This window comes from Dendrobates tinctorius, unplaced genomic scaffold, assembly GCF_039654945.1.
Source record: "Dendrobates tinctorius isolate UK_male_01 unplaced genomic scaffold, ASM3965494v1 ptg000129l, whole genome shotgun sequence".
NCBI classification, from domain to species: Eukaryota; Metazoa; Chordata; class Amphibia; order Anura; family Dendrobatidae; genus Dendrobates; species Dendrobates tinctorius.
In genome coordinates this window covers 24,839,221-24,857,411 of record NW_027361797.1, presented here as the reverse complement: position 1 = coordinate 24,857,411, position 18,191 = coordinate 24,839,221, and the positions used below count along the sequence as shown (strand labels likewise).

The 18,191-nt window shown below is 46.1% G+C and overlaps 1 protein-coding gene across 2 annotated transcripts in view; it reads right to left on the bottom strand.

Annotated features, from left to right (window-relative positions):
* PARN (poly(A)-specific ribonuclease) overlaps positions 1 to 18,191 on the bottom strand; it is a 185,762-nt gene that overhangs the window by 26,732 nt on the left and 140,839 nt on the right. The window lies entirely within an intron of this gene.

Sequence of the window (18,191 nt, the reverse complement as noted above, 5' to 3'; positions counted from 1 at the left end):
TGCACTCTATAACCAGGCGATCACATCACTGGGTCCAGAGGAAGAAGCACTATCAGTGATTCCTAGTCTGTAGGCACAACACTTGTTCAGTGCTGTGTACATAGTGATCAGAAAGGCAAACATGATCAACTATATGCACCTTCTCTGTCAGGAGTTGGCTGTGTCTCACAGCTGGCTCCCTTGCCCCACAGCTGCATATTCTCCTGCAAACTGCGTTGATGTTTTAGGACATCATTTCAGAGTCAAGTGTGGACCTCCTGGAAATTGAAACTACGCTCCCACTAGAGTATATTCTCTCATATGGGAGAATTGGGGCCGATTATGTGAATGACACTTGGCTCAAACTCAGAGTTTGAGCCAAATGTCATCTTTGTGTGATCCGATTTTCTTGCATGAGAGAATCGTAGCACAGGTGCCGAGAAGATGCAGGAGGTAAGTACTTCCATCTTCTCCTTTGTCTCTGTGCGCGTACCTCAGACTGCACTAGGATGACATCCGAGTGCAGTCTGATGTTTAAGGCTATGTGCACACGTGGTTGGAAGTGCTGCGGATTTTGAAAAATCCGCAGGTCAAAATACCTGCGGTTTACCTGAGGATTAGCCTGCGGTTTCACACCTCACAATGGTAAAGGTGTAAAACCGCAGTGGAATCCGCACAAAGAATTGACATGCTGCGGATTGTAACCCGCGGAAAAATCCGTAGCATGTGCACTGCATTTTTGGTTTTACCATTGATAACAATGGTACTCTACAACGCAGCAGAAACTGCTGCGGACCCGCAGGACCGGAAACGCTGCGGATCTGCAGCAGAATCCGCACCGTGTGCACATAGCCTTACATGCACCCATACACTTCTATAGGTGCATGTGTTCCAATTTGCGGAGCTGATCTGCATGGCCCCATAGAAAATAATGGGTCAAGTGCTACGCGATAAAACATGGCAAAGCAATCATGCTAGTGTATAACACGGAGGAGTGAACTCAGTCTATGGGCATTCTAGAAGTAATTAAACAGCAAAACTGACAAAAAAAACCGAACATAACAAAATACATAAATCATTGTGAGGGGAAGATGTTCTAAGTGTTAGTATGGCCTCCTACTTAAGAGTGGTGGACTACATAACTCAGCTGAACAGTAACAGCTCATATGCGTCTTTACAGGATATCACTGCAGCAGCATGGCTGACATTGCTAGCATGGGGCAGAATTAGTTCTAGGGTAGAGGTGTCACACTCCTTTTCACCAAGGCTCACATCAGCATTATGGCTGCCTTCAGAGGATGCTTACAATTGTAAGGGTTCATGCAGACGTCCGTGCAACACAGTACGAGCACAGGCTGCAATGTATGGACTCGCCATGGTCTGTAGGACAGCTGTTACTACATAGTAGAGCTGTAAGAAGGCTGTCTCTGGGTAGTAACAGGTGTGTCAGTCATTTTCACAGGAGACGTCCACGCAACATGGTACGAGCAGCACAGACTGCAATGCATGGACAGGCAATGGGGGCCCCCAAGAGCACAGTTCCCCGGGGCAATGGGGCCAAGAGCTCTGTCCCTCAGTAATAGGGCTGCATTCTCGGCCATCACCGTTTGTGCTGGCTGACTGTGTTGTGCCCTCTAGTTAGTGCTGACTGCAGCCGCTAAGATTACAAGATGGCACCCGCCCCGAGCCGGCTCTGCCCCCTCTACTAAGCACTGGCTGCGTCCATGAGGAAAGCGGCTAGTAATTATTAGAGGTGGCGGCGCAGCACAGGGGGCGGGTGCCATCTTCGTTTGAGTTCAGGCAATATTGCTGTGACCAGCTCTCGGCTTTCCCTGTAAGGAAGACAGGTCAGAGTAGTGTTGTAGTGCGTCCTGACCTTGCGGGCCACACAGAATGACACGGCAAGCCCGATTCAGGCCTCAGTCCTTGAGTTTAACATCTCCAAGTCTGCTGGAGCTGTGAGAGGTCAGACTGCGAGCAAGACAAGGAAGGTAGGGCTTTCTAGACTGAGGAAGGGAGACAGCTTGTGGGACAATGAGTCAAGGAGGGACTGGGGGACAGTGAGTAATGGAGTGCTGCCTATTCCAGATCTATACCATGTCCTGATTATCCCAAGACTGTGGTGGAGTGGACACAAACATTATAGGACCGGTCACCGGAAGCGCTTTTAGGAATAGAAGTGACTAGGGCTAGACACGTAAGCCAGAGTCAAGCGCATGCATCCTGGCAGATGTTGTCCTTCGTGGGATTTGAACCTATGGCCCCAGCAGTGCAAGGTTACAGTGCTAATCACTGATTCACCATTCTGACCACTTTAGTTATAGTGAGAAATGACTGAAAAGGGGTACTCCCATCACCAAGATCCTATCCCAATATGTAGTAGGTCTATTAATAATAAATATTAGCAAATACCTCCATTTAGAAATGTAGCATAGTTCTTCTGATTAACTGTGACGCTAAAACCTTGTGCAGAGCATTGCAGTCGCTTAGGTATCCATGCTTAAGACCACTCATAGTGAAGGCTAGTTAGTTGGTGGTCGTAACCATGGATATCTAAGCTACTTCAATACCCTGCACATAAGGTAAGTGACATAGTGAATCAGAAGAACTATACTACATTTCTAATTGGAAGTATTTGCTAATATTATTACACCTACTTCATATTGTGATAGGATCTTGGAGATCCAGTCATCGGGGTGGTGCAGGGAACTGTTAACTCACTGTATAGTGATTGGTGACTAACAGTTATCACTTCCCCTGCACTTTGACTCAATGCCTACTCTGCATCGTACGTGTGCAAAGCAGGCCATCAATCAATGTACAGGGGGAATGATCACTGCATGCACACTGTATAGTGAGCAGCGAAAGACAACTCCTGACACCACCCTGAATACTGGAAGTCGGCAGCTGCAGAGAGAATAAAACTTCACTTTCTCTCTGCAGCTGCACTTCCACTAAACCAGCTCTAAAATGCCATTACCACTGCGTCTGCAGGTAGATAGCACTTTTTTTTTGTTGGTGGCAGGTTCCTTTACACATGAACAGAAATGACTCCAAAATATATATATATTTCCAACCTAAAAATGCCGGATCATGCATATCTGTAATACTCGCATATGATTAAACATTAAAACCACTCAGACGCACCAACGTAATATCTTTTTGAGCTCGGCAGGGCACTCGTTGGGCCAACCTTCATCAGCAAGACAAAATACAAACAGGTTAACAAGCCATAATATTATAGCAGCGACATAAACCCTCCGAGAAGCATTTGCCAGGAAAGGATGGAACATATTTCTTTCATAGGCATCAAACTTCGCTCTGAAACAAAAAGGTCAACGAGCTTAAGTTGCACTTAATGAATTCGCTGCATTCTCGGTGGGAGTCTGCCGCTGCCACAAGCACATTTATTATTTGATTATTGAACCAAAAAGACAAAACTTTGCTATGTGAATAAAGATGTGTTTCGAGGCCTGCCCTCACAAAAGCAGAATATGAATCATGAAGCCATTTTCTACAAATACCTTTTTAAAGAAAGTCTTGCTAGTAGTTGATGAACAGCAGGAGCCATTTGACATATTAAGTAGTCCTGGAATATGTTCCCATCTAAGGCATTTTTAATAACAGCATGCACACCACCTTATATTGTGCACTTACCATAAAAAAAAAAAATAATTTAAACCCCACTGGGCCAATTAGGATTTTTATCTCAAAACACTCAGGTTTGGTATAAGAGTGCTAGTAATGTGACCTTGTGGAAAGATGAATGAACCAGTGGCCAAATACCCTTTTCAGCGATCTTGATAATATATTAGAACTATATACTGATCACGATACAAAGCAATATTACCAGCTGCTCTCTAGGGAAAAATGCACAGAATGTGTTATCCCCCACACCCCATCATCACTGCTTCATGCTCTCTAATTTTGAGTGGTCTAAATGGACCCCAATAAAAAAAAAAATAACACGATTTGCAGGACCTGTGTTATAAAAGATCGTTATATTTACATTTTGATTGGTGGACGGGTTTCAAAGTCTTCAAACTTCTTCCTCGGGACTATGTCCACATTATGCCTCCGAAGAAGTTTGAAAACTTTGAAACGAGTCAATGAATTAAAAATGCACAATTATCCTGATGTATCCTGGATCTTAATTTTGCCCATCAGCAGCGCGGAATATCCAAGTTTATTCCCTTATACACATTTTGACCGGTCAGATGTCATGTGGACCAGGGCTGTGGCGTCTGAGTCCATTTTGGTATTAAATGGACCAACTCAGACTACGAAAATACACTGCTCAAAAAAAATTAAGGGAACACTTAAAACAGAATATAACTCCAAGTAAATCAAACTTCTGTGAAATCAAACTCTCCACCTAGGAAGCAACACTGATTGACAATCAATTTCACATGCTGTTGTGCAAATGGAATAGGCAACAGATGGAAATTATTGGCAATTATCAAGACACACTCAAAGGAGTGGCTCTGCAGGTGGGGACCACAGACCACATCTCAGTACCAATGCTTTCTGGCTGATGTTCTGGTCACTTTTGAATGTTGGTTGTGCTTTCACAGCCCCCATCTGTGGACGTCGGGCACTCAGACCATCCTCATGAAGTCGGTTTCTAACCGTTTGTGTAGACACATGCACATTTGCGGCCTACTGGAGGTCATTTTGCAGGGCTCTGGCAGTGCTCCTTCTGTTACTCCTTGCACAAAGGCTGAGGTAGCGGTCCTGCTCCTGGGTTGTTGCCCTCCTACGACCCCCTCCACATCTCCTGGTGTACTGGCCTGTCTCCTGGTAGCACCTCCAGCCTCTGGACACTATGCTGACAGACACAGCAAACCTTCTTGCCACAGCTCGCATTGATGTGCCATCCTGGATGAGCGGCACTACCTGAGCCACTTGTGTGGGTTGTAGAGTCCGTCTCATGCTACCACCAGTGTGAAAGCACAACCAACATTCAAAAGTGACCAAAACCTCAGCCAGAAAAGCATTGGTACTGAGATGTGGTCCCCACCTGCAGAACCACTCCTTTATTGAGTGTGTCTTGATAATTGCCAATAAATTCTCTCTGTTGTCTATTCCATTTGCACAACAGCATGTGAAATTGATTGTCAATCAGTGTTGCTTCCTAAGTGGACAGTTTGATTTTACAGAATTTGGATTTACTTGGAGTTATATTCTGTTTAAGGTGCTCCCTTTATTTTTTTGAGCAGTGTATATTGGGTACAGTAGTACAATGCAGGATGTGCCGAATATGTTTTCATAGTAATTTGAGAAAGTGAAGAAAGTATTAAGTTACGTACCGGTAACGGTATTTTTCGGAAGCCCATGACAGCACCACGAGAGAGGGGATCCGCCCTTTAGGAACAGGAAACCTACAGATACAAAAAGGGCGGCACCTCTCCCACGCATCAGTTGGTTTACAGAGCTTGAGAGGCTACCATGGTTAGTACACAACATATAATATATACAACCTATCTACCCTATATAGCAGAAACATTTTCTTTTTTTTTTTTTTCTTTTACACCATCTCCCACATACCGTAAATTGTGGACAATCTTCTAAAGGAGTGCACCCCTATATGTGAACAAGGGAGGGAACTAAGGGTGCTGTCATGGGCTTCCGAAAAATACCGTTACCGGTACGTAACAATACTTTATTCGGACTCCCATGACAGCACCACGAGAGAATTACAGAGATGTAAACTAACTTAGGGCGGGACTACAGCCTGCAGCACCCTTAGCCCGAAGGTGAGATCTGAAGAGGCACCCATATCTAATCGATAGTGGTTAAAAAAGGTGGAAGGAGATGACCAGGTGGCCGCCTTACATATCTGATCAATTGACACTCCAGATCTTTCTGCCCAAGACGATGCCATGGCACGAGTGGAATGCGCCCTCAGGTTCTGCGGGGCCGGACCTCCACCTGCTGTGTAGGCAAGAGAGATAGCCTCCCTAATCCACCTCGCTAATGTGCGTTTTGATACTCTACAACCTTTCCTGGGACCTTGGAAGGATAGGAATAATGCATTCTCCTTCTTCCAAGGATCCGTGGCTGCTAAATATTTAAGTAAGCATCTCCTAATATCTAATGCCTGAAGTTTTTGCTCCTTAGGGTTGGTCGGATTAGGGAGGAAGGAAGGCAGAACTATCTCTTGTGTCCTGTGAAATTGTGATGCTACCTTGGGAAGGTATGCTGGATCTGGCCTTAGGATTACTCTATCCTGTAAGAACTCTGTGTAAGGGGGCAATCTGGAAAGTGCCTGTATGTCGCTCACTCTACGTGCGGATGTTATCGCCACCAGAAAAGCTGCCTTAAGAGATATAATCTTTAATGAGGCCGAATCCAGAGGTTCAAATGGTCTTTCTGTCAAGGCCGTAAGGACTAAATTTAAGTCCCAAGGTACACATCTGTCTTTGTGTATGGGTCTCGATCTAGCCGCTGCTTTGATGAACCTTGCTACCCAATAGTTATTGGCACTATCACATGCAAACAAGGCCCCTAAGGCCGAAACTTGTACTTTTAATGTACTTGTGGAGAGACCCAATTCGAGACCCTTCTGGAGAAATTCCAGAATATGTTTTGTGGGAATTCCGTCTCTGGCGTCAAACTGAAAGGTGGACAGGAATCGCTTCCAGGTCCTAGCATAAATGTTAGTGGTAGTCAATTTCCTGCTTTTTAGGAGGGTATCAATTAACTTGTTGGAGAACCCTCTATCCTCTAACAGTGACCTTTCAAAGACCACGCCGTCAAATGGAGTCTCGCTACTTGTGGGTGGCTGACTGGCCCCTGGTAGAGGAGATCTGGAAGGTTCGGCAGCACCCAGGGATCACATACAGACATGGTCCTCAACCACGCGAACCAGGTCCTCCTGGGCCAAAAGGGGGCAATTAATATAACTCTTGCCCGATCTTCCCTGATCTTCCTTACTACCAGAGGTAGAAGATTTAATGGCGGGAAGGCGTATGCCAGAGAAAAGTTCCATCTTATCAGGAGGGCGTCCACTGCCAGTGGATTTTCCCTGGGATTCAGAGAACAGAACGATTTTTCTTTTCTGTTTTCTCTGGTGGCAAAGAGGTCTACCTCTGGCCGACCCCATCTGCAGACAATCTGGTGGTAAATATCCCTGTTCAAAGCCCATTCTCCTTGCTTTAGAGTCTTGCGGCTTAGAAAGTCTGCCTTTACGTTGTCCTTTCCTCTGATGTGGAGCGCCGTCAAAGATAGAAAACTTCCCTCTGCTATTTGAAGGAGACGTTCTGTTGTCCGCATCAGGGCGTCGGAGCGGGTTCCACCTTGGTGGTTGATATATGCTACCGCTACCTGGTTGTCCGAGAGTATCCTCACGTGATGGCCCTGTAGGTACATAATGAGTTTTTTGACTGCCTGCTCTATCTCCAGTAGCTCTCTTTGGTTGGATGAGATCTCCGTATCCGAATCCCACTGTCCCTGTACCACTATGTCCCCCATATGGGCCCCCCAACCGAAGGGACTAGCGTCTGTGGTTATAACACGGGTTATCTGCGTTATCCAGGGCACCCCTGAGGCTAGGTTCTTATCATCGAGCCACCATCTAAGCGATGTGACAGTCGAGGGGCTTAGCAACAGTTGACCTTGTAAGGAGTGTCTTAAGGCCCTGCTATTAAATAGGACATCCTTCTGAAGGGCTCTAGTATGGAATTGTGCCCACCTAACTGCTGGGATGCATGAGGTTAGAGATCCCAACAGGGACATGGCCTGTCTGAGGGTCATAGAAGGATTATCAACCGCCCGAAGAACCTGCTGCTGTATCTTTTGCATTTTATCCAATGGCAACAGACACTGCTGAGTTTCTGAATTTAATAGTAAGCCTAGAAACTTTTGTATTTTTGAGGGCTGGAGTCGGGATTTCTCGTAGTTTAATATCCATCCGAGGTTTCCTAACCTGGACTTAGCTCTTTCTATCTGGGATGTACAATGGCCCACTGATTTTCCCACAATTAAAAAATCATCCAAATATGGAACAATCAGGATGTCCACTTCCCGTAAATGCGCCATCACTTCGGCCACTATTTTTGTAAATACCCGGGGCGCTGCTGACAGACCAAAGGGAAGGGCTCTATATTGATAATGACGGACTGTGCCGTCTATTGAAACCGCCACCCTCAGGAACTGCTGGAAGTCTGCATGGATAGGTACATGATAGTACGCATCTTTCAAATCTATGACTGCCATAAAACACCCTTTAAACAATATTTTTATTGTCGTATTGATGGACTCCATCTTAAAAGTACGGTTTACCAAAAACTTATTAAGGAAACGTAAGTTAATGATCGTTCTAAATGTCTTATCAGGTTTTTGGATCAGGAATAAGGGAGAGTAGAACCCTCTTCCTCTCTCAGCTTCTGGAACCTCTATCAGGACGTTTTTCTGGCATAGGCTCAAGACCTCCGCTTCTAAAGCTGTTTGTTCGAGGGGTGAAGATCTTAACGGAGTAGATTTAAAGGTATCCCGCGGGACCTGGGTAAACTCCAATCTAAGCCTGGTGGATATTACATTGCGCACCCAGTCACTATTTGTAATCTGTGACCATGCCGGAAGAAAGGGTGATAGTCTACCTCCCACGGGAATTGCTAGTCATTGATCTTGTCTCTTTTGATCTCTAGACGAGCGTCCAAACATGTAGCCCGTACCTCTTCTCCTTCTATCTTCCCATCTGGGACGGTCTCTAGTAGGCGAAGAATTGCGCCTTCTCCCCAGACGGAATCTCCTTCTACCAAATGGGCGTCGGTAGGGTGTAGGCCAGAGATTTGGAAATTTTTTCTTGTCGTCCCCAGCCTTCTCAAGCAGTTCGTCCAGGACTGCGCCGAACAAATATTCCCCCTCACACGGAATAGTACAAAGCTTCGCCCTGGTTTGAATGTCTCCCTGCCAGCACTTTAGCCACAGGGCTCTACGAGCCGCATTAGAGAGACCTGCTGCTCTGGCTGCCATTCTTACTGCATCCGCCGAGGCATCTGCAAGGAAGGCTGCTCCCTCTTGGATTGTTGGTAGGGCCCCAAGAATTGTTTGTCTTGACGTACCGTTTTAATTGTGACTCCAACTGGTCCAACCAGACCATCATGGACCTGGCTGTGCATGTTGACGCCACTGCTGGTCTTAAGGAACCAGCTGCCATCTCCCAAGTATTCTTAAGGAAGGTGTCTGCCTTCCTGTCTAGGGGATCTTTAAGGGATCCCATGTCCTCAAAGGGCAGCGAGGATCTTTTCGATGCCTTTGCAATGGCCGCATCTAATTTGGGGGCCTTGTCCCAAGTATTTACTGCCGGATCCTCGAAGGGATATCTGCGTTTGAGGGCTGGTGGTAGCGACCCTCTTTTATCCGTTTTTTTCCACTCTGTGGATTAGATCTTGGATCTTCTGATTTAACGGGAAGACTCTATGCTTCCTCTGCTCCAGCCCCCTGAACATGACATCCTGCATGGATAATTGGGGCTTAGGCTCCTCTACTTCCATTGTCCCTCTGACTGCTTTGACCAGCTTGTCTACCCGGTCAAGAGGCAGACAAAACCGCCCAGAGTCCTCTTCTCCTGAGGAGGACGAGGGAGATGAAGCCTGGGAGTCTCTACTTCTCCATTCTGCCGAGGAATCGGACTCCACCGGGACCCCGCCCTTTATAGTTTCCCGCTGGGACAGTGACTTTAGGGTTTCATTCATTTCTGCCCTAACAATGTCTCTCAAACTCGCTGCTACTGCGGGCGACTCTTCCGCCACTGTCTGCTGAATACAGGGGGGGCACAATCTTTTAGGGCATGAGTCCGGTAATGGGCATGCACAGAGTGCGCATTCCCTGTGTTTAGCCTTACTTGAAGCCTTCTTCCCCTAGAATAAAGCACAGAAGGGGGGGGCCTCGTCACTGAGTGAACTTTCACGAAGATCACTTACCAGTGCCACAATCAAGTACCGGAGGATGAGGGGGGTTCTTCTCAGACGATGCTCCTGTCTGCTTAGAGGAGCTTTTATGGCTGGACTGATCACTTCGTCCCGCACGTTCGCTGCCACGTGACTCTTTCTTTTTCTGCTTGACCTGCCGAAGGTCATCCAGGGGCGGCAGGGATGTTTGTCGCTGCTGCCGTCGTTGCTGCTGTTGCCGCCGCTGCTGCTGCTCGCTCTCCATTACTGCTCGCAATAATGTGGCCAAGGCAAGGCACCCTGCCAGGGTCCTGCCTTTATACCCCTCCTCCAGACAGCAGTATGCGTGCCGCGCCCCTCCCCCCCTAACAGGGCCCCCTTCCCCAGCTGGCGCCGCACCCGGTCGGAGAGCCGACGCTCATCGGCGTCTGCGATGGGCGCCGCCATCTTGTTTTTCTCGCGCATGCGCAGTGGCGCCGCCGACCTGGAAGCACCTCCTCCGGCCGCCCCCTGACGTCACCGCGACCCCGCCTGACCGGAAGTCACGCGGGACGCCCGGGAGCTTCGGAATACTGCGCTCCCCGGTCGCAGCCTCCCCCGCAGCGCGCCGGCCACCGCACTAGCGCCGCCGGATCCGGGGGCCCCCGGGGGGGAATATACTCACCGGCGGCGGCCTTTATTCTGGAGTCGGACATCCTCCGGACGCCGCTCCCTGCTGACTACGCCACCGCCGTGCTACCCATCCTGGGCCACCGTGGCGTCTTCCAGGGATCCGCACCAGGCCGAGGTAGGAGACCCCCCCGCTACCTGTATCGGCTGGCCGGCCTGGGATCCTGGTCTTCTGTAGGATCCCGTCCCTTCAGGAACAGGAAACCAACTGATGCGTGGGAGAGGTGCCGCCCTTTTTGTATCTGTAGGTTTCCTGTTCCTAAAGGGCGGATCCCCTCTCTCGTGGTGCTGTCATGGGAGTCCGAATAAATGTCCTATAAATGTCTGTTCTGTTCCTGATCTAAGGATCTCAGCTTTTAGTTGAGTTGAATCTGTGCTGCACTTTATGTACATGCTCCGTAGTGATCGGGACTGTGGGGTCGGAGTCACGGAGATGAATCTGTGCTGCACTTTATGCACACGCTCAGCAGTGAGGCAGTGCTGTGGAGTCGGAGTCTGGGAAATTGGGAGTCTGAGGTTTGGCTTACCAACTCCACAGCACTGCTGTGGACCTGCAGCAGCTGTAATTCAATGCCTTGACATTGTGGCGTGAACACAACCGTACCAAGTTAGCATAACCTTTATTTACTGCTTACTTTTAAACCGTATAAGACCCCATTTGATTTGTCTTGTTTTTTTGCTCTTCAGCTCCTTCAATACTGCCTGTTTGAAACAGCTGAATGGGTGCCAATTAAAAAGGGCATTAATGTTTAAAGACAGTGAAACCTTTTTGGGTTATTTCTCTTGCCTTAGGCTGGTTTCACATTTGCGTTTTTTAGCGCTGGAAAAAACCGCATACCTGCGCATGAGTTTTTTCCCCTATATTTAACATGGGTGCGCATACCTGCGCGCTGGTAAGCGCATGTATGCGATTTTCATGCGCTGCGTTTTTTTGGGGTGTGCGTTTGGATTTTCCAGACGCAGCATGTTGCATTTTTTGGCCCTGCAAAAAAGCGCATGCGCACATATGCGCACGTTTTGCGCTAAAAATGGCCATTATAGCCTATGGATGCGCATACATGCGCACTGGCATGCTCATGTATGCGTTTTTTTGCACATGCGTTTTTTTATTTTAACCATGGAATTTAGGGGTTTAGGGTTAGGGTTAGGGTCAGGGTCAGGGTTGGGCTTAGGGTTAAGTATGGTTTGGTTAAGGGTCAGGGTTAAGTATGGTTTGGTTAAGGGTTAGGGTCAGGGTTAGGGTTAAGTATGGTTTGGTTAAGGGTTAGGGTCAGGGTCAGGGTTAAGTATGGTTTGGTTAAGGGTTAGGGTCAGGGTTAGGGTTAAGTATGGTTTGGTTAAGGGTTAGGGTCAGGGTTAGGGTCAGGGTTAGGGTTAAGTATGGTTTGGTTAAGGGTTAGGGTCAGGGTCAGGGTTAGGGTTAGTTAGGGTTTAGGGTTTGGGTTAAGTATGGTTTGGTTAAGGGTTAGGGTCAGGGTCAGGGTTAGGGTCAGGGTTAGTAAAGTCATGGTTTGGGTTAGTGTGAGGGGCCAACTAATGTTGGAAAAAAACGCAAACGCGGTAAAAACGCACTAAAAACGCATACAAACGCATAAAAACGCTGCGTTTTTTTCATGCATGCTCATAAAAATGCTTGAAAAAAACGCAGCAGTTGTATGCGTTTTTTCAATGCGTTTTTTTGCGGGAAAAACGCGCTGCAAAAAAAAGCAAGTGTGAAACTAGCCTTACACAGAGGTTAGGCATCATGTGGACAAAACTCTGCTAAACCCACAGTGGAAAAAATGTACAAGTATTAAAGACCTAACCTGGTCTACTTACACCCCACATTTAGGAGATGGGAATCTTCCCGACTCCCTTTTGCCGACATCTATTTCTGTACAGAAGAGCAGAAATCTTGAGTAACAATCAAGATGCCCAAAACATCTAATATGTTTTGAAGGGACCAATAATCATGTCCTAACCATATAATTAAGAGAGGAGGCCAACATAGCAACGTTATGTGATGCACTGGAGTAGATTTCTTATTTTGGGCTCTGGACCTAGTAAATTAAGCCACTCCATGCTTAGCCCCCTAATTCTGACCTAGAGTGACACTTCAAAGGTACCCGACAGGTCTTTCAGGCCTCCCAACTGCTCCACAATGATTTAGAGTCACAATTAAGCAACACACTATTGCCATTCATGCCCCATCTTGTTATTCCGTTTCTGCATTGTTATCTTTGACTAGTCAGATGAGTGGGTTTTGCCTACAACCGTCCAGCTTCAGTTGTTAATCGCGACCCCATAAAGTATGACTGACTCTCTACCCCATACAACTGGTCTTCAGCGATTGCAATCATGTGCATTCACGTGACGTTTGTCCCTCCCTGGACAGGGGCAGTGCAGTTGGTTGAACTTTCCCTGGCTTCACTGTCTCCGCTGCTCCTGTCCAGGGAGGGAAAAAAGTAGCGTGAATGCACACGATTGCAATCGGCAGGGTGGAGTGCATCAATCATAGCGACTGTGAAGCTAGACAAAGATAATATGCATATATGGTATGTTAGTGAGGGCAATAAAAGTTATTTTGAAGGTATAGGAACAACAAGATGGTACATCAAGGGCTTGATTGTATTTCGAATTATGGCTATCATTATGGGGCAGATCAGGAGACGTGGGGGACCCTAGTGGATCAAATTAATACTTATTCCCCGTGGACAGAATCGGTGATAAATGTTCGATACTTGGGCATCCCACTACTGGTACCCCCACAACTGTGAGAATGGGGGTCCCAACATCCCCCATTTGCCCACCGCTCCTTTACTTTTGTAGGTCGTTCAGTCAGCCCAATAGACAGGGATAGAGAGGGGGGTCAAGCGAGTGAACTACAGCTTAATTTACAGTAGACTTTAGGGCTCCATTTCTCTGGATCTATGTGGGTCCCAGCAGTCAGACCCAACTGGATCTTGTGAAGAGGTGATAAATGTATTAAGTTGGAAAACGCCTTTAAGTTTAAACATGCTATAGAAAACCAGAGCTCCTGCAGCTGCTGTAAAGTTAACTCTTCTGACAATTTAAGAGTAAGTGTACCGGGCCGCTCAGGTCCCTGTAGAAAGCATCAGATGTGCAGTAAAGTCTCTCCAGTTTTATATATCCTGGTGCTGACACATGGAACAGTTCAACAATATTCGCTGCCAATAAAAAGGAGGACAGTTGCTGTCCATCTGGTGTCTCTAAATCAGACACATAGCCGGAAGTCAAGTGGCAGAAAATTCAGCTTTCTGTCCAAGATAAATATGACGGAACTGACCGCTTGACACACTTGTGAAAAGATATCAGAGGAAGTGACTGGAAGCATATTGTAAGTTAGCCCTGCAACATTTGTCGTAGAGGTACTGGAGCCAAAAGTGGTGGAGTCAATCTCTCGACCAACGGCCATTTTTGGTTGACCTGCAATTCATTCTTAGGGTGGTGCATGGCATTTGGACTCAAAGTAAAGCAAACAGATCCTCGGAGTCATTTGTCAACCATATTGGCCCTACACAATACCAAAAGGGTTGCATCGCACAGCTCAGTTTTGCTTTGGCACGGCTCCGTTTCGCATTGGGACGTGAGAACAGATGATCAAGGATCACGAGGAGCCATGGCTGCACGGTACCTGAAGGCCATACATGCGTCCCTTTCAGGCACCAGTCAACAGAACATTTTAAAAATTTTGCAAGAACTTAATTTAAGCTCTTGGATTCTAGCTATTCGCTTCTACGCATCAGGTACACAAGTCCTTTCCACTGCATTTCGGAGAAATTCGGAAAATAAAGCAGGGAAGTCCGATCCTCCTGCTCTTCCATCTAAGTGATGTCAGCAGAACACCAGAGTGACTTATGTGAAATTAAAGATACGCCGAGAATGATTTAATTTTTTAATTTTTTTTTTTTTTTAAGGCAAATTTATTTGAACTGACAAAAGAGTGCTTGTCAGCTGTTTTTCTTGGCCACCACAACTACATTACTTAGGCCACGTTCACACATTTCGTAAAAATCTGCGTCATTTGAGCTGCACATTTGCGTGGAGAAAAGCTACTGCAGTTAACCGTTTAAGCAAAGGGGATGTGATTTCACGGAAACTCATGCTCAGTACGTGTTTAAAGACTACTGAACTCGGATTTTTTTTTATTTTTTTCCTTTAGGCTATGTTCACACGTAGCGTTTTTGCGGCTTTTTTTATACAAATCTTAAGCTGTGTTTTACAGCAACCAGCAAAAGCCGAGATTTCAGAACTCTCATGCACTCACATTGTTTCTTTTTCCTGAAAGGAATCGGAAAAATGATGTGCTTTTTGAAAACTACAGCAGGTCACTTTCATCTTCTTTTCCAGTGTTTTTTTCACCCACAGAAAGCAATGAGTGAGAGCAAAACGCAGCAAGAATCGCAGCAAAACCGCAAGTATCAGGTTTTGCTGCAGAAAACTTAGGAAGTTGCATCAGGTATTTTTTTTTAGGGGGGGGGGGGGGGGGGGAGAGACTAAACTTTATCAGCATGCACTAGAGACAAATGTACCTGATAAACACAGAAAAACCTGCTTTTTGTAAGCAGTTTCTTTACTGCAGAGAGAGCAGGTTTTGCCTGCAGGACAAAAAATAAATAAAATAAAAGGCAGCAAAAAAAGTGACATGTGAATGTAGCCTTAAAGATTTCTATGTAGAACCTGCAGAGATGAATGTGAAAAATGCAGTTACATTTTAAAATGCAGAATTCTAAAGATTTTGCACCAAATACATAAAAAAATACAAGATCAAGGCAGCATCAAAAGAAGCATAGCAAAAGTGGGGGCGGATGGAAGAGAATAAAAAAGCAAAAAGGAATAAAGGGGGGGGGGGGGGGCCGCATAAAAAATATAGCAAAAATGCAATAATCAGGGCAGATTGCCGCCGCATATTTTACCGCAGACAACTTCAGGAAAAGCCCGATTTCACGTGTGGGAAACATGAACCATTTTCCTTGATAAGAATTTACCAGGTTTATATTGTGCTAAATTTTGGCTACTACTTTGCACCTCTGCAGTTTCCCAATCAGCAGGTTTAGCTTTTCATCTTGTCAATTGTGGACTCTGCTGTAAGTATAAAGATGTTACAGTCAGCCAGAGATCCTTCTTTATATTTGCCCTTACAGTAGTGCTTGAAGAATTCTTTTTTCCCACCCCCCTTTCAGAAGAAAAATGTGTGCGCGCTGCTGACTAAAGACCTCTTTTCATAACCTCTCCTCATCCTAGAGGCACCTGCGAGGAGGTTTCACTTCAGGCCTGTCACATTCCTTTAAGGACAGCGCCGGCATTTTACTTACAGTGTTGCCTTATACGCCTCACGGATTCAAAGCTAAGCTATATAAAAAGCGCAATACATTACATTCCACAGCCAGATGACCACACATTTTAATACTTCACTGACACACAAAAATAAGTGGGAAATAAAGTAAAAAATAAAAATCCCACTCCAGTTAGCCCCTTTTGGGAAGTAGCTTAAAAATTGGAAAAAAATGTTCTAATCGCTAATTTTAACATACAGCAATTCAATGCTAGCCGTAGCGATGGCGGTATTGTTTTCCCCCCAGGCGGCGATAATAAAAGCGTATAAATCAATTCGTAAAAGCATGATCAAGAAATTTGGTGGAGGTCGATACATTTTAAAGGGTGCCAAAAAATTACAATTAGTGATGAGCGAACGTGCTGGGATAAGGTGTTATCTGAGCATGCTCGGGTGCAAACTGAGTGACTTCGGCATGCTCAAAAAATAAGCTCGAGTCCCCGCGGCTGTTCGACAGCTGCAACCCATGCCTAGGTATATCCTGTTTGTTAAGCCTGTTTCACACTTTAGTTTTTTGACGTCAGACAAAATCCGCCAATTTTCGAAAAAAAACGGATCTGATGGAAAAAAAAAAAAAAAAAAAAAGAGGGGTGGATCTGTTTTTTTTCCCCCCCATAGACTTAGATTAACGGCGGATCATGAATGCCGGTCGTCCGTCCCACCAGTTTTTTGACAGATCGGTCAAAATGATAGCGTCTCCCAGGCGGATGGGACGGACTCTGCAAAGTTTTTTCCGAGCGATGGTCCGCTAATTTATATTGCGGATGCCCATCAGATTCACTGGAGCAGGGCTTTTAACCCGTGAGTAACGTTTCAGAACAGCCGTGCAAAGAAAAAAAAATCTCTCTCCCTCCATCTCTCTCCTTTCCAGACCGCGGTTCCTTTAAATTTCCCCTCCAGCGGATCTGTACACAACACGGATCCTGTAGAATCCGTTTAGCCCGTGACGGAGGCGGATTTGCCTCCCGTCAAAATAACGGAAATGTGAATCAGGCCTTAGGCTGCACGCCCAACCCCAAAAGAAGCTGGCAGCGAAACGTGCGTCAGGGTGAAAGGACGAGTGGCTTCAGCGTGCTCGAGTAATAGTTTTGAGCCCCCGCGCCTCCAGGTTTCGCTTCTGTTCAACAGCAGCAACACATGCAGGGATTGTCTAACAAACAGGCAATCCATGCATGTGTTGCGCCTGTCAGAAAGAAGCGAAACATGGAGGCGCGGGGACGTGAATATATTTTTCGAGCACGCCGAAGTCACTCTGTTAGCATCTGAGCACGCTCAGATAACACCTTACCCGAGCACGTTCACTCATCACCAATTACAGTTCTGAATACGGTTGACATGAAATTTTAATGCATTTTTCTTCGTTACATAACCACATTGGTGGTATAAATAAAAACGGAAAAATTTGAACAGAAAAGGGAAAACAAACAAAAATACAGTAAAATCTTCAAAAAAAAAAAAAAGTTCAAGAAACTACAATTACGCGGTGTATCCATTTTATATACATTCACGAAAGGTAATTTTTTTTTGCATAAAACCAGCTATTCCACTCTCAGTCCAAGGTTACAAATACGTGACAATGGTGTGAAGGCAGGCGAATTCTGGGCAGCTTTCCCGGTATAGACACAATAGCTACAGGTTTCCCGGAAGATCATTCCTATAGATAAGCGGAGACTAATAAATTAGGCTGTGGGTTCACTGCATTAAGACCCAAACAGGATCAGCCAACACCGCGGATTACTGGAAACCCCAGCCCGTTACTATCATGGGAGTTGTGGGGGTACAGGGAAGGGGGGGAAAAAAAAACAAAAACCTTTCAGCGTTCAGTAAGGATGCCTGCAGGGTTTCACACCCGCTGTTGAGCTTGCAAGTACTTTAGCACTGAAAGAAAAAATCTGTTTCTCCTGCGTCGCTTGCACAGGGCCGAGGCTTGTGTTCTTTGGCAAATTGACAAAATTTAGATTTCTAAAGCATGATGCTTCCAATTCATCAAGCCACCCCTTAAAATAAAAAAAAAGCAGACAGCGTTGGCACAGCATTTTCTCACACTTGGTACAGGAGAATACCGTTGGACTTTTCATAAAAAGATGAACACGGGGAATTCAACATGTACAAAGTCTTCCTCTAACCAAAGCACACGGCTGCTACGGGTCCGAGAGTCACCATGTGAGAATCTCACATCATGCGAAAAACAAGAGCAATATCCAGATTTACAGGAAGTCATAGCGGTGATTACTGAATCGTGCAGATGTGATCGCATGTACCGAGTATTAATGGAGGCGGGCCAGGGAAATGATGAAAAGGATTCAGATTAAACT